The sequence below is a fragment of the Excalfactoria chinensis genome, chromosome Z (assembly GCF_039878825.1).
Source record: "Excalfactoria chinensis isolate bCotChi1 chromosome Z, bCotChi1.hap2, whole genome shotgun sequence".
NCBI classification, from domain to species: domain Eukaryota; kingdom Metazoa; phylum Chordata; class Aves; order Galliformes; family Phasianidae; genus Excalfactoria; species Excalfactoria chinensis.
The window spans coordinates 69,259,395-69,276,019 of record NC_092857.1 but is presented as its reverse complement, the minus strand read 5'-3'; positions in this window follow the sequence as shown (position 1 = coordinate 69,276,019).

Here is a 16,625-nt window from a genome sequence, read left to right as displayed (position 1 = left end):
CTGCTGTGTGGTGATGGAGTTGGATTCCTAAGGCACTCCTGCAGCAGGAGCTGTGCTGCCATTGTGGATGGGAGCAAACGATCTCTCGCATCCCGGTGCTGCTCTTGATCAGCCCGAGCTTCCTGTCTGTGGTTTGTGCTGCCGTTCAGTGCTGTTTCTCCTGCTGTTTGGATGCTGCTCCCTCACACCTCCGTCCTCCCCCCGCGGCCATTCCTGGCTCCCAGCTCCTGACCCGTGTCCGCCCCTCCCCCGGCCTCCCATTGGGCAGCGGCAGCTCCGCCGGCTCCGATTGGCTGAGCCGCAGTGCGCGGGAACCAGCGTTGCGTCCCGGCCGTTGGAGGGGCGGCTCCACACAGAGTGCGGCTCCGCAGCCCGGTCCGATCCGAGGGCGAACGGGACCGGCGCGGCAGCCGGGGCTGTGCGAGCTGCATCGGGACGGAAACCGGCACCACGGAACGAGTGCTGAGAACAGCTCCGCCGGAGTGCGGGGAGAACGGCACTGGTGCGGGGAAAGGGCTGGGGGGGGCAGAAGGGGGGATGGGACTGGGGGGGAGGGGGGCAGAGGGGGATATGGGGCTGTGTGGGAGGGTCCAGAGGGAGATAAGGGACTGGTGGGGGGAGGGGGTCAGAGCGGGGATATGGAACTGGGGAGTGGGCAGAGGGGGATATGGTGCGGGGGGGCAGCAGAGGGGGATTTGGGACTAGGGGGAAGGGGGCAGAGTGGGATATGGGACTGGGAAGGGGGCAGAGGGGGGATATGGAGCTGTGGGTAGGGGGCTGAGAGGGGATATGGGACTGGGGGGGGGGGGAGAGGGGGGATATGGGGCTGTGGGGAGGGTCCAGAGGGGGATATGGGTCTGGTGGGGGGGCGGGCAGAAGAGGATATGGGACTGGGAGGGGCCAGAGGGGGATATGGGACTGAAGGGTGGGGGGCAGAGGGGGATATGAGGTAGCGGGGGAGGGGCCAGAGGGGCATATTGCACTCGGAGGGGTGGCAGAGGGGGATATGGGAGTGGGAAGGGCCAGAGGGGGATATAGGACTGATGGGTGGGGGGGAGAGGGGCAGAGGGGGATATGGGGCTGTGGAGGAGCCATAGGGGAACATGGGGATGTGGAGGTGCCAGAGGGGGATATGGGGCTGGGGGAGAGGGGGGAGAGGGCGATATGGGATTGTGGGGGGGCCAGAGAGGGTTTTGGGACTGGGGGAATGCCACTGGGAAAGGATCTCTCTGTGTAGATTGCTTCTCTTGGAGTTTTCCCTGTGAGCCTGTGAATTTTGCATTTGATTTCAATGGTCTCTTTCTAACTGCAGCGCTCTAGTTTTGTTTTTTCTTCAGGGGCCGTAGAGGGATGTGGGGGGGCCACTGGGGGATGTAGGAAAGTAGGGGGCTGTGGGGGGACTCTAGGTAGTCATATAAGACTGTAGGGAGCTGTGCAGGGGCTGTAAAAACCTACAGGGAGTTGAGGGGGACTCTAGGGGGAATATGGGGCTGTGGTGGGCCATAGGAGGACTAGGGGCTCAAGGGGGTTCTGAGGGTGTGTAGGGGTTGTGGGGAGCTATTGGAGGATATGGGCAGATCTGGGGCTTGAAGGGGTGGTGTCTAGAGAGAGAGAGGTTTGTGGGGGCCTTGGGGTGATATGGGGCTCCTGGGGGCTGTTGGGTGCTATGGGGAGGAATATGGAGTTCTAGCAGATGGTGGGGGTGTAGGTGTGCTCTATATATGTACATAGATGGGAATATAAAAAGATACATCCACGTGTGTTCCGGGCTGCACTGAAAAAGGGGTGACCAGCAGGGAGGGGGAGGTGATTGTCCCCTCCTACTCAGCTCTTGTGAGGTCCTCTTTGCAGTACTGTGTCCAGGCCTGGGAAGGATGTGGAGCTGTTGGGGTTGGTCCAGAGGAGAGCCACTGTGATGATCAGAGGGCTGGAGCAGCTCTCCTATGAGGAAAGGTTGAGGGATCTGGGCTTGTTTAGCCTAGAGAAGAGAAGGCAGCGGGGGGACCTCATTGTGGCCTTTCAGTACTTGAAGGGAGCGCATAAACAGGAGGGGGAATGGCTGTTTATGAGGGTGGATAGTGATAGGACAAGGGGGAATGGAAGTTGTGGATGCCCCATCACTGGAGGCATTCAGGGCCAGACTGGATGTGGCTGTGGGCATCCCGGTATGGTGGTTGGCATCCCAGCACCCAGCAGGGGTGTTGAAACTAGATGATCGCTGCGGTCCTTTGCAACCCAGGCCATTCTATGATTCTCTGATACGGGGGGATATGTCTATAGGGTGGACAGTAGGGGGATGTGCTCGCAGACACTCGTGCAGCCCTGTGCACACACACTCGCGTGTGCAATTCCATCCTGGCTTTATGCAATCCTGTGTGCACTCACATGTGTTTTGTATTGATTTCCCGCCGAATCCTCCGGTGGACTCGTAGTTAGGCTGGGAGTGAAGGGGAGCACTGGGTAGCTGTTTGTGTTCCCTGCTGTGTGCTGCGGGGTTGTGCTGGCAGCGGTGCGGCTGGTTTGCTTTTCCTTGGGAGGGTGGGAAGGAGCTGAGCAGGCCCGGTTCTTTTCTCCAAGGATTCTGATCCTCCAGTGTCACTGCACCAGGGAGTGCACGATCTAAAGGACTTCTGGGTTGTGATAAACTCGTATCTCGGCAGCTTCTATGATTTCAGGTTGGGTGTTCTAGTGCAAGCAGTTTGGGGGCATGATTTATCGTCCCCGTAGCTAACGCAGTGTGGGAAATTTTGACCTGCTTTGGCTTGCCAGTGCTTTCCCCTGTCTCCACTTGTCTGGAGCCTCCTTGAAATGTATGCCTAATGTGGAACTATTTTCTTCTTTCCTAGCTTTTGTGGCATAAAGAAGCACAGAAAGGTGCTGGAACAGCTTGTTCTGGATGGCATCTCCAAGCAATTGGAGAAGAGGAAGACCTTCGGGAATAGTCAGCATGGATTTACCAAGGACAAATTGTACTTGGCCAACCTGTTAGCCTTCTACGATGGCATCACCAGCTGGGATGATGGCGGGAGAGCAGTGGAAGTCGTCTACCTTGACTTGAGCAATGCTTTTGATGCAGTCTCCCATGACATCCTGGTAATAAAGCTGAAAAAGTGTGGGACAGATGAGTGGCTGGTGAGGTAGGCTGAGAGCAGGCTGACTGGCCAAGCTCAGAGGGTGGCGATCGGCGGTGCAGAGTGCGGTTGGAGAGCTGTGAGTGGCAATGCTCTCTGGGGGTCGGTGCTGGGTCTGGTCTTGTTCAATGCCTTTGTCATTGACCCTGAAGAGGGGTAGTGTCCACTCTCGGTAAGGATGCCAATGAGTCAAAGCTGGGAGCAGTGGCTGGCACACCGGAAGGCCGTGCTGCCATTCAGCAAGACGTGGACAGGTTGGAGAGCTGGGCCAACAACAAAGCAGATGAGGTTTAGCAAGAGCAAGTGTAGAGTCTTCCAGCTGGGAAGGAATAACTGCAGGTATCGGTCGAGGCTGGGTTGTGACCTGCTGGAGAGGAACTCTGCAGAGTAGGGCCTGGGTGTCCGGGTGGGTGACAGGTCAGCCATGAGCCAGCAGTGTGCCCTGGCGGCCAGGAAGGCCAGTGGGATCCTGGGGTGCATTTAAAGGAGCATGGCCAGCAGGGGAATGGTCTCTAGCGGTCCCTTCTAGCTCTAATTCTGTGATTCTGTACTTGCATCATTGCTTCTTGCAGCAGTACAGTGTTTCAGAAGAGAGAAAAACGCGGTGGGCATAAACTGGATTTCAGCCATTAGTAAAGTTGTGCTGAGATCTGGGCAGACTGTCGCACTTGCGAATGTGTGCAAAGCCTGCCGGCAGAGAGAAATAACTTCTCTGCAGGCTTGTCTGACGTAGGTCATTGCTAGGTGAGCTTCTGCTTTAAAGCATCAAGCTGTATAAACACGGCATTTTTAAAAGCAAGCTTGCCAGTTCTTTTTTTTACCAGTGATTTTTTCAGGAAGGAAAGCTTGGAGATGCTGTTTGCTAATGGAAGATGGAGAGAGGAAAAGCAGGAGAAAGGCATGGTGTGCATAGCCACCACATCCCATCTGCAGCGTTCTCCCCCTGTGCAAATGAGGAGCAGCTCAGCACGCTTGGCCTGGGCCGTGGAAAGGGAGCATGCAAACATCTGGGCCAACCCCAAACGAGTTAGTTCTGCAGGTTGGTTGTTTTCTGCTGTTTGTCTCCCATCCTGTTGCTCAGCAGTAGATTTGTTCATGTACAGTGCCAACAGGAAACTCTCACAGCATTTTTGTTTCTGCTGTCCCAGCGCTTTGATCCCTTGCTGCTGGGATGGGGTGTTTGAAGAATGATGCATGTGTTGATGTCCAGCCTGGCTCTGAGGATGAGTCTGCATCCGTGGCGGGACTGAGGGTCAGAGCAGGCCAGGTTGGATCCGGTGCACTTTGCTCTCGTTCTTAATGCTTGTTCTTGCGCAGGAGGGCAGGTGGTGAACCTCATGAGCTAGTGCCTGCAGGTGGGGTTTGCGGAGAAAGAGGTCCTGCAGGTCTTGGGTGACACCCATGGAACCGTAGCGAGGCTGCATGGGTGTAAAACACCGAAACTCGACAGAGGTGTGAAGGAGAGCTGTGGGCTCCAGTACCACAGGAAGGGATGTGTGTGCTCTGGCTTTGGATGCTTCTGTGTGTTTTAAGTGACTGAGATACGGATGCTCAGTCCGCTTGAGTGTATAGAACAAGTGTAACATCCTTTCTGATGGAACATTGTGAAAGGAGTCCTATGGGTTTGAGACCTGCCATTAACCTTGTGGATATCATCCAGGAGTTGGGGATGAGGCAAGGAAAGTTGGGGTGAGAGGATGAGGCATAGGAACAGGAACTTTCTTGGTACATATTAACACCTCCATTTTTTGAACAGGAATCGCTGTGACTTTTTCTATGAAGAAAAGACTCAGTGCAAAGCCTGTGAATAAGTTTGTTCAGGCCTGCTGATTGGTGCTGTTCTCTACAGGGAGCTGCAGTGGAAATGGACACTTGTGGTCCCCTGTCTGGCTCCCTCCCACGTACTCAGATCAGCCTAGTTGTCAAGGCCTGGCTCTTGGTTGGTGAGTTGTAAGCGCGGTGCTTCTGGTAGCTGCAGTAAGCAGGGCCCATCAACAGGCTCCCTTCACCGGGCGGCCTGGAGCAGACCCTCACCTCCAGAAGCCCACGATTGGTTCAGCCATTAATTTGACCTGCAAGTTCTCCATGTGATCATGGCTGTTCTTAGTCCTTAGCAGTCAGCTTCTTCATATAGAGGGCAAATCCCACGCCCTCCTGAATTCCACAGTAACAATCACGTCTGCTTTGTGTCAGGCTTTTGTTTTCTTTTTTTTAATTATTACTATTCTTTTCCCATTTACTAGGTAGGAAAGCTACTTTCTGAGCCAGGAGAAGAAGAAGTGCAACAGGCAACAATCTTCCTTGCACTACGCAGTTTGCATGAGTAGCCAAGTGCTCCTGAGGTCATGTGTGCTGCAGAGCTGACCTTGGTGGCAGGGGCCATGTCTTCATTTTCTACCTGCCCCGTGGGAACATAAGAAGACTATTCAGAGCAGGAGCTGCAGAGCAGGATGAACGGCATGAGAAGGTAAGGCTGGGAACCAAGGAGGCAGCTTTTGTGTCGGGCAGCAGTGATGCAGGGGGCTCCACAGCAGGAAGCTGGCTCATCCAAACGCTTGCTGAGTGTTTGGAAGCCCAAACCCTTATGGTCTCTAAGCTGAAGGCAGCCCAGAGGCAGCATGTCCTTGATCTGATCGTGGTGTGCCTGAGTGAGGGAGTGATCCAAGCTGGATGCAGAAGAGTCATCTTAATTTCTCTGATATTTGACTTCAGGTGACACCTCTTGGGTGTTGGTTTCTTAAAATTTGGATCTAGGAGGCGGCCTCTCCCTTTGCTTAAGGTTGCAGTCATTGCTGGTGTGGGATCATTTGTCCCACAGCTGGTGAGCAGAGCTGTTGCTCTCCTGAGCGTGCTGCACGTGGAGACAGAGCTTTGGACCCCCTTGCTAAAGACCACCCTGTGAGAGCCTGTCAGAAGCACTGCTGCGGTGTGCACGTGAGCTGGGCGCAGCTTAGGCTGAGCAGAACTAAGAGGTGAGCTGGGTTTGGTGCTGGGTGGTTGCTGGGAGGTGTCTCAGCAGAAAAGCCAGGCTGGGGTGTGCACGCTGTGTCAGTCCTCATCCCAGCTGGCAGTGAGAGTTGGAGGAGGGTGATGGGTGCTGCCTGCTCTCGCTGCTGCACCGAGTTTGTGGCACAGCAGCACAGTGGTGAGTGAGCTGGGAGGGGGACGGACTGCTGCTGTGCATGGCTAGGCCAGAGCTGGAGGTTTGTCCAACACGTGCGTCATGCTGGTGCAGCCATTGCAGCTGCAGCAGGAGTAGAAGACAAAGAGGTTTTCTTCGTGAGAGCAACACCAATGATTTGATTCAAATGTATAACTGCTATGAAGATGGTGAGGAACAGATCCACCTGAAAGACATGCTTGATCACATCAGGAATGAGCATGTGATCAAATAGAGCCAGCATGGCTTTCCCAGGGGAAGGCCATGCCTAACCAGTCTGGCGGCCTTCTGTGATGGAGTGGCGGCATTTGTGGACAAAAGGAAGGAAACAGATGTCATTGACCTGGACTTGAGCAAGATCTTTGACATGGCCCTCCACCACATCCTTCTCTCTAAATTGGAGGGACGTGGATTTGACAGGTGGACCACCTGGTGGAGAAGGTATTGGTTGAAAGGCCACAGACAGAGGGTGGTGATTCATGGTTCTGTGTCCAGGTGGAGGCCGATACCAAGTGGTGTCATCCAGGAGTCTGTCTTGGGACCAGTGCTTTTTTACATCGTTATCAGGGACACCAATGATGCAATCGAGTGCACCCTCTGCTGTTTGCTGAGGGTGCGTCTGACACAGCGGAAGGAAGGGATGCCATTCAGAGGGACCTCGCCCGAGAGGTTGGCCTAGGTGAATCTAATGAGGTTCAACACAGCAAAGTGCAAGGTTTTGCACTTGGGCTGGAGGAATCCCAGGCATTCCTACAGACTGGGAGGAGCGGTCCTTAAGAGAAGCCCCGCAGAGAAGGACCTGGGGGTCCTGGTGGATGAAGAAGAGAACGTGAGCCATCAGCGTGCTCTTGCAGCTCAGAGAGCAAATGGTACCCTGGGCTGCATCAGAAGAGGGGATGGCCAGCAGGGACAGGGAGGTGATTGATCTTCATGATCCTTGAGGTCCCCTCCAACCCGGGCCGTTCTATGATTCTGCGATTACACTCGCTGTCCGAAATAATGGCAGCTGTGCAGAAGCTGGATATATGTGGGGACAGCTCTTGTAAGCAGCTGATTTTAAGACCTTGCCCTAGTCGAGAGTCTAAATTGCGTGTCAGAAGAAAGCTGGGAAAGTGGTTATTGCTCATTATTTTTCATTTGCTGATTCTTTCTTTAGGGTTCCTTTTCAAAAGGAGATTTTGGTGATGGAAGCAGCTGAAGAAGGAACAAAACCAGCTCTTGCCAGGAGTGCTTGAAGTCCCTGTGGAGAGAAGCAAAGAACCTGGGCTTCCTCTGGGATGCTCCCCACCATGTCTCAGGAAGGAGACAGCTGCTGTTCCAATTTCTGCTCTGTGTGTGGAAAGGTACGCCTGGGTTTCTTCTGCTTGTTTTCTCTTTCTTTTTCTCTCTTTTAAGGAGAAGGGGTGGAGCAAGGGGAGACCCACTGGTCATTTGTTACCTCAAGAACAGGATGGATTCTGCATTCACCGTGAAAAAACTGGGCTAGTAGCACGGGCGTGTTTCAGGCTGGACTCTTCTTTTCCTGCTCAGTTTCCTTTTGGCTACAGGGAGACAGCTGTCGAAAGGTGTGTTTTCAAAGCCACTCTAGAAAACCGTGTTTCACTGTTGCAGGTGGTTCAGTGTGCTCTTGCAGTGTAGATGCGTTTGCTGTAGAATCTTAGTGGTTTCTGTTCCTAGGGGAGGACTGGGAGGAGGTAGTGAGAAGAGAATTCAATGCCTTGGGTGTATCTTAGTGAGAAATGTTGGCATGAGGTGCTGAAAGTCTTCAGCTGTAAAAGGACAGTGAGGCTCAGACTCCTTAACCTGCTGGAGCAGGGCGTAAGCAAGGAGTGGGCACTGCCCTCCCAAGTGCAGGCTGCACTTGGTTATGGTCTGCCAGGTCTCTGCTGCCCTGTGTTTCTTCTGAGAAGTTTGTTGGAGCTGCTTGGAGTAGTGAAGGGTGGGGAAGAAGTGCTGTTCAAGAGCTAAGGCTCTGCATGATAATTCTGGATGGATTGAACCACGGTGTCTGAAGACATAGCTTCCATCAGAATGATCCCAGCATTGTGCAAGTGTCTCAGCTGAACCCCCTGAGCAGGTGTCTGAGAGCACCCGCCTCCTCCAGCTGAGCCATAGGCAAGCTAACTGTGCCCAGGAATTACAGCTTATGCAGACTGAATATGCTTCCAAGTGTTTTCCTTAGTGATAAACAATGTCCCAGCACTCTGATATTCCATCTCCGGCACAATCTGGAGCATCTCTGCAAACCATGGGTGCCCCTTCCCACCCCCGTTTCTTCCTTTCTCTCTTTAGAATCAGTGTGGTGCAGTTCCCTGCGTTTGTGAGCAGCAGCCAGCAGGCCGCAAGAGATCCAGTTGCACCTTTAGCAGACAGAGGGATGTGATGGGGACAGACTGTCCTTACCGCCATGCAGAAGTGAGTTTTTCCCGTCCTCTATTAAGAAGTAGGAAAGAATAGAGTTTGAATGTTACTTCTGAGCAGGTGCTGTGCTGTAGGGGATGTCAGGTAACCATTTACTTGGGGGTGCGGGAAGGAGCAGTGCAAAGTGATGTATTAGTTTGTGTTTTGGCTGTTGAAGTGCAGTTCCATTTTGGGGAGCAAAAAGATGGGCTAATGTGGAAAACAGAAGGGAGAAGGCTAGTACCTGGACAGTGGGCTGAGCTTTGGTGACTGCAGCCATTTGCAGGAGAAGTTTTGCTGTTTTGCACAGTGGAGTTCAGAATGGGAGCTGATGATGAATGGGAGCTGCTGGAGAAACAGACTTCCATGGACAAGTTCCAGTGCCTCAATGACTTTCTTGTAGCGAGGCAGCAGTGATGCTGGAGGGCACGTGGTGAGTGCGTGGACAGGGTGGCACAAACGAGTGCGTGTGCTGAGGAGTTGGGCTGCACACAGGTGCAGACAAAGGGATGTTTGTGGTAGGTGTAGGCACGTCCGTGTTCCCAGGGATGGTTTGCACACGTCTGTGAATGCAAAGGAGGGCAGAAGATGCGGTGCGTGCATGAGGGTGTGCAAAGCAGGCAGGGTGGCACACAGGTGTGCGTGTGCACGTGGATAGGGGAAGGCTGGGGTTACAGGTTGACCTGTGCTGAGGTGAGTGGGGGCTCACGGTGTTGCTCAGTGGTAGATTTGTTCACACTGAGTGCTACCAGGAAACTCGCGCACCCTTTTTGTTTCAGCTGTGCCAGTGCTGTGATCCCTTGCTGCTGGGCTGGGGTGTTGGAAGGATGGTGTGCGTGCCGAGCTCCCATCTCTCTTGCAGGAATCAAGTGTAGAGCCAAAGGGATGTTTGGGCCAGGTGGCTGCAAGAAGGCTGGCTGTTTGGGATGGTGGTAGCTGATGGAAAATGGGTATTCCGTTCAGCTTTTAACAGAAGTCAGGGGTCCTACAGCAAGAATGACTAGGATCTCGAATGGCTTCAAACATGCACACTGAGTACATCTGTCCTGCCATGCCATCTCTGCTTCTTTCTGATGAAAGCATTTTTACGACCACGTGTTGGGCCTGTTTGCTTGAAGAAGGAGAAATGTTAGGTACAGTTCTCACCGAGAACTTCTGCGTAATTTGAATCATGAGTGTTAGCACAGTTCTCCTACTACTAATGGCTTTCACTAAACCACGTCCCTCAACACAACATTCAGTCGTTCCTTGAACACCCCCAGCGTCGGTGACTCCACCAGCTCCCTGGGCAGTCCATTCCAGTGCTTGGCCACCCTTTCTGAGAAGTAATATTTCCTAATGTCCAGCCTGAATCTCCTCTGCTGCAGCTTGAAACCATTCCCTCTAGTTCTGTCAATAATGACACAAGAGGACAGGCCGTCCCCCAGCTCACTACAACCTCCCTTCAGGAAGTTATATTGAGCAAGAAGGTCTCCCCTGAGCCATCTCTTCTCCAGGCTGAGCATTCCCAGCTCCTGCAGCCTCTCCTCATATGGCCCCATTGTGCTCCAGAGCCCTCACCAGCTTTGTTGCCCTTCTTTGAACACGTTCCAAAGCCTCAGTGTCTTTCTTGCACTGAGGGGTCCAAAACTGGAAACAGAACTTGAGTTGCAGCATCACCAGTGCCAAGTACAGGGGGACAGTCACCTCTCCGCTCCTGCTGGCAGTGCTGTTTCTGGCGCAAAATGAATGTAAGTGTCACATGTGTAACATCCTTTTTGATGGAGTTCTCTGACGGGAGTCCAATGGATTTGAGACCTGACTTGAAGCCTGTGGGCATCACCCAGGAGTTGGAGTGCCAGGATTAGGCCAGGGAACAGGAACCTCTTTGGTGGTTATTAACTCCCACCTTTTTTGGTCAGGAATCTATGTATGTATTTTTGTTGTTTTTTTTTTCATGCAAAGAAGAGACCAGTGAAGCTGTGAGGTGTCTAGAGCACAAGTCTTATGGGGAGCTTCTTATGGAACTGGGATGATTTAGTCTGGAAGAGAGGAGGCTCAGGGAGGACCTTATCATTCTGTACGATTACCTGAAGAGAGGTTATGTGGAGGTGAGGGTTGTCCTGCTCTTCTCCCATGTAAGTAGTGACAGGAGTGGAAGGAACAACCTCAGGTTGTATGAGGGGAGATTCAGCTTGGATGTTAAGAAAACCATCTCCAAATGGGTGCTCAGACGCTGGAGGCATCTGCTGGCTGAGCGCTTTGTTGGGTGAGCATCACACTGCTGGAAAGCACGCAGCTGTTGTCTCTGCGAACAGCCCCATCCGTGGGGACTGGTGGCTTTTTCATGTTACCCTTGTGTTTCAAGTCCTACATCCAGTTACTCGTGCTGTTTGAAAGCACCATCTTAGAGGCAGCCTTGATTTCTGCAGCTGCGAGCTTTGTGCCACGGGAGCTCCCCTGCTTCTCCCTGGGATGGGCGACCGAATGGAAGGCCCAGCAGAAGTCTGGGTAGGTGATATCACTTGCTGTTCCTTTCCCCACCCGTGCCAGGAGAAGCAGGGAATGGGACTGGGGGACATCCCAGCGGTGGGATCCTGCCTCAGCAGAACTGAATGGCTGTTCTGATCCATGTATTTTAACCTGAGTGGATCTGACACTAACAAGAGAGGCGAGGGGCCTGTGGGAAAAAAAATGTATGTGCCACAATGTGTGCTATAATGTAAACCATGAGGTGGGTCAGAGTGGAGCACAGGCTTGGGTGCATCTGATTCAGGAGCAGGGACACGCAATGCTCATCTTGGGTGTCTGGCTGACAACAAGAGCAGAGAGGTAAGTTTCACAGGGTAGCGTGCCCATTTTATTTTCTTTTTCATTCATGATGCATAGAGGCGTTACCCAGACAAAGTGAGCATTTGTCAGCTGGACTTGCTAGAAATGACCTAGGCAGTGAAATGGGTTTGAAGCATCCCAAAGAGCCCTGCAAAAGAATGCTGAGAGTTAACCTGGCACCCTCCTTTGGAAACCTCCGGTGTCTGTCAGCTCTTCAGCTGTGCCCAAACACCTCCCATTGCGCTGCCACACCAGGACGTAATTCCAACCCCACCCTGAGTTCTGGAATGTTGTGGTGCCGTGTTGGAATCACATGTGACCAGGGGGTCTTGCCTCCCCCCCTTGTGGGGGGTCATGGTGGACCAGGCTGGTGGCTGTTGGTGATGTCATAAGCGGCTGGCATGTGGAGAGGAGTGGTGTGTTCTATGTTCCTTTGTGGGCGTGTAGGAGTTCGGAGTGGTTGTTTGGCTTGTTGTTCTTGTGCCTTTAGTGCCTTTGTTTGAGTACCATCGTGCGCAGCATCCTGTAGGTAAGCTGAGCCGGCGTGGGATGGACGGGTGGGCAGTGAGGTGTTGAGAAGTGCTGGCTGTCGGAGCTCCCAGCACCGTATTGCTTACTCTTGCGCATCAGACGTCATTTTCCCCCGGTAGACACGTCCCAAAGGGGGTATTCATAAAAGTACCACCCGTCCCATGCTTCTTCAGCCGTCTTCTTTGCTCAGTTGTGGAAGCAGAGTAAAGCTGCTGGGCGGACAGGCATCACATAGCCTGAGACTCAGCATGTCTTGCAGCAAGTGGATGGGACAGTTGTGCTGTGTGCTTTATTCCATGGCTGTCTTATTCCTGCTCACTGACCTGCTCTTTCTCTCTCCTCTGCCCACCCTCTGCCCACTGCCTTGGTGCAGCTTTTGCTCTCATAAGATCTGAGCAGAGTGACCAGGAACTGCTGCAGATAGCCTGAGGTGATCTCGTTGCCAGGTACGTGCCATCTTTTGTCCCACCACGTCGTTTTGCATGCCGTGGGTTTCTTCACTGCCCTCCAGCTCAGCCCTCAGAAGAGTGCTGTCTAATGCCCTGCTGTCGCACTGTCAGAGCGCTCTGGGCGAATGCATCTGCTGCTCTGTGCCAGAGTCCCCATCTGCTGGCAGAGGGATAGCAACTTGGTACAGCACTGCCTCAGAGGCTGTCACGTTTGAATTTACTGAAGCAAGGGGTAGTTTCTCGAACACTTGCCTATGCCGCAGGGTATGCAAGGGTAGCTCTGAAGAAGTCCCTCCATACTGTGCTGGGTGAATAGAGAAAACAGAAGTGTGTTTCTGCTCTGTTCCAGCTTGTCACACCTGCTGGGATGGGCAACGCATGCAGCGAGATCAGATGTGAGCCCGAGGTAGCGGGCACGGAGGTACAGTATGAAGCTCTGACTTGTCTTTGTTCCCTGTGTTGAGCTAGCAGGGGGAGCTGCAGATGTACTCTCCTACAGGAAAGAGTGGGCCAAAGGGGGCCAGGCCACCTGTCCACGCCAGTGCCATTGCTGATGAGTCTGTGTAGAGAGAGATGCATCTTTGCATGGCCTGGCGATCCTGCTGCATGCCAGGAAGAGAAACAACTGTGATGAGAAGTGCAGCTCCTTCTGAAGTGCTCCTGAGCAGGAGGGAGCGCATTTCCTGCAGCTTTCTCTGCAGATGTGCTCCTCACCTTGAAATCCTCCTGGTTTGTCCTCAGCTCCTGACCACGGCCTGTGCTCTGTTTTGCAGGCTGATAACATGTGGAAGCCGCAGCTGGTGCGTGCGGAGTCATCTTTCAACGTGCCAGCGATTGCGGCAGCCCATGTTATTAAGCGTTACGTCGCCCAGGGGCCGGATGAAGTCTCCCTGGAGGTAAGCAGTTACAGGCGTTCCTTGTTGTCATGCACGGGAGAGTAGTCTAGGGTGTGAACGGCTCAGGAATATTCACAGACACCTTCAGAATGTCTCGTGAGGTGAAGCTTCGAAGGTTCGGTTCCAGCTTAGACTTGCGCTGGGTCAGGAGGAGTTCAGCCATCTCTCCAGTATGGTTGGATTGGGCATTTGAACCTTGTAATCAAGCAGATCCTGCCCAGTATGGGAGCCTGGTCTCTGAGCAACAGCAGACGGGTGTGTGAAGTGTGCAGATGTGTTCAGGAAGCCCTGCTAACCGATGCCCGTGGTTAAAGTGGAGCTCTTCCATAGCCTTTGGCAGAGAGCCTGCTGATTTTGAGACCTGTTTCCTACTGCACAGCTGTACTGTGTATGTTGTGTGACCCTTGTACCTCCAAGTTCAGTTTTAGAAGGGAAAATGCCTTGGGGCTGCATTGGTGCAATTGCTGTCTAGCTTTAGGATATTCTGTGGCGCAGAAGAAGGCAGTTATTTGAGCTGTGTTTTCCTGCCAGCTGTGCTGAAGCTGGGATTGACGTTTCAATCTCTTGCAGGTGGGAGACTTGGTGTGCATTATTGATATGCCACCAAAGGAGCTGAGCCCCCGGTGGAGAGGCAAGCGTGGCTTTCAGGTAGGCACATGCTTTCGACTAGAGAGCCCAACTTCAGTAGAGTCAGGAATATCAGCTTGGAGCTGCTCTGCCTGCACAGGATGGCTTCCGGATGCAAACGGTTGCCCTGTGTCGCTGTCAGGGGACATTCCCTTGGGCTCTGGGCTCAGGCTAATGCCCTCCTCTCTTTTTGTTCTTGTTACAGGTTGGGTTTTTCCCTGGTGAGTGCGTGGAGCTCATCAGTGGAAAAGTTCCCGAGTCCCTCATCAATTCATTGCCAAAGCCAGGTACACATGTTACATTTGACAATGCGGGTTAGTAAAATGGGGTCAGAGCGTGGCTTTCAGGGGGTTCGTTAATGCTAGCGTTGAGCAAGATTAGCAACAGGACTGCATTAAGGTCCATGGGAACACGCAGAGATCTGTCCCAATCCCACTGTGTTTATTGTTGGGCTTGGGGAAGTCACAGAATCCTCCTGGAATGGCTTGGGATTGGCAGGGGCCTAAAGGATCATCCTCAGGCTCCATGGCCTCTGCCTCAGTCTGGGTCGGCAGCCGACGCATTTAGCAGGAGTCGAGAGCAGGCTGTCCGGGGCCCCTTCTGACCTGGCCTTGGGCACGTGCAGGGACGGGGAAAATCCGTTCTTGCGTGTCCTTGTTGGGAATGTTCTTCCCGATGTTCCGTGCTCGGTCGAAGGCGTTACGCTCAGCCTCGTCCAACCGAGCCAAGCCTGAAATGAACTGGTTTCTTTGTTTTGTTTCTTTGCAGTGCCGAGGAAACGGGGCAAGCTCAGCACCTTCCTTCGTTCGGTGGTGAAGGCTCGCCCCAGGAGATCGGAGCAGCCGGAGCCAGCGAAGGAAGGGGTGTTTGGGTGTGACCTGGGGGAGCACCTTCTCCGCTCTGGCCGTGATGGTAAGGAACAGCCCATTGCTGAGATCTCCCTCCGCTGGGCATCTAAAGATAAAAGGGAGATCATATCCAACAATTGTTTCAGTCTGAAAACATAGGAAGCCTTCTGGCCAAACAGAGCATCCTGCATCCTTTTCCTAGCTCTTCTGGACTTGAGATTGCATTCCTCCATTCCCCAGGGAGCTGTGATGGGACTTGCAGTGTCTGTGGTTTTGCCAGAATTACTTTCTCCAGGCTGTTGATTGGTGGTGGCATTTCTGGAAAGCCAAGAACACGTCTCTGTGCAGTTTCCTCACAGCTGTCTCTGCCAGCTTTCTCCTCTAAGGAGGAAGCAAGCGGTGGCCCGGCTGGGCTTACTGGGTGGGATGTGAGAAGAGCAGGGCCTGAAGCAGGACTTGAGTAAGAAGCTGAGCTAACCGCTGGCTCTTGTTCTGTAGTCCCCCAGGTCCTGCAGAGCTGCGCCGAGTTCATTGAGCAGCATGGCGTGGTGCAGGGGATCTACCGCCTGTCCGGCATGGCGTCCAGGATCCAGCGCCTACGGTAAGAGTGCTGCGACTGACACAGCTGTCAGCAGGGGCACGTGCCATGCTGCGGGCGTTCAGAGGAACCCCTTCCTTTTCCTGACTGTATTCTGTGTGGCTTTGGACTTGCTTTCCTCTTTCTCAAAGCCCTCTGCCCAATCCTGTGTCCTTCTCTGCAGCCATGAGTTTGAGTTGGAGCAGGTTCCCGAGCTCAGCGTCCGAGACATTCACAGCGTGAGCTCCCTCTGCAAGATGTACTTCAGGGAGCTCCCGAACCCTCTGCTGACCGAGCAGCTGTATGCCAAGTTCTCGGTAAGCTCAGGGCAATGTCTTGGAAATGACACTCACCTCTCCCCTGGGCGTCCTGGCTGATGGTTGCAGCAGTGCCCCAGCTCCGAGGTCTTATTTCTGTTAGCCCCATGAGGCATGTCTTTGCCACATCCTGCCTCAGGCTGATGCCACTTTTGGTGGTGCCAGGAGGTGCTTATTTAAGCTATTCACGACGCTTGGAAGAATTCCCTTTCCTTTGCTATTCCCGCCTGGTGTCTGAATCCCTTCCTGCCTTTTTCCAGGACGCTGTTTGCGCTGCGACGGAGGAGGAGCGGCTGCTCAGCATGCAGGATGCCATCCAGCAGCTGCCCGCTCCTCACTACAGGTCAGTGCTGCGCTCGGTCTGCTGAGTTCAGCCCTGCTGCCTTTCAGAGGGCCATGATGCGATTCCAGGTGTTGCCTCACGCTGGCAGCATCATGCCTGTGCACGCTGAAGCGGCTGAAGGCTGCGTCGGGTCGGTTGATTGGGTCAGTTCCTTGGTACGGGGGCACGGTTGGTGCAGCCGATGGCTGCGGCTGTGCTGTGCTGGGGCTTGGTGCTGCAGTGTGGTGGCATTGGGAATGTTTTACCTACTTCATATTCAGGGACGGTAGCAATGACAACAACCGGCATGAAGTGAGGTTTGTTTTGTGCGCTGCAGCACGGCTTGCTTTTTGGTGCTGAACATCTGCCCCTCTTGTTTTCCAGGACGCTGGAATACCTTATGAGACACTTGGCGTCTCTGGCCGGGAACTGCTCCATCACCAACATGCATGCTCAGAACTTGGCGATAGTGTGGGCTCCAAACCTCTTAAGGTAAACTTCCGTTTCAACACGATGCTTACTTCTGCTCTGGCCCAACCCCAGGGGCACAATTTCC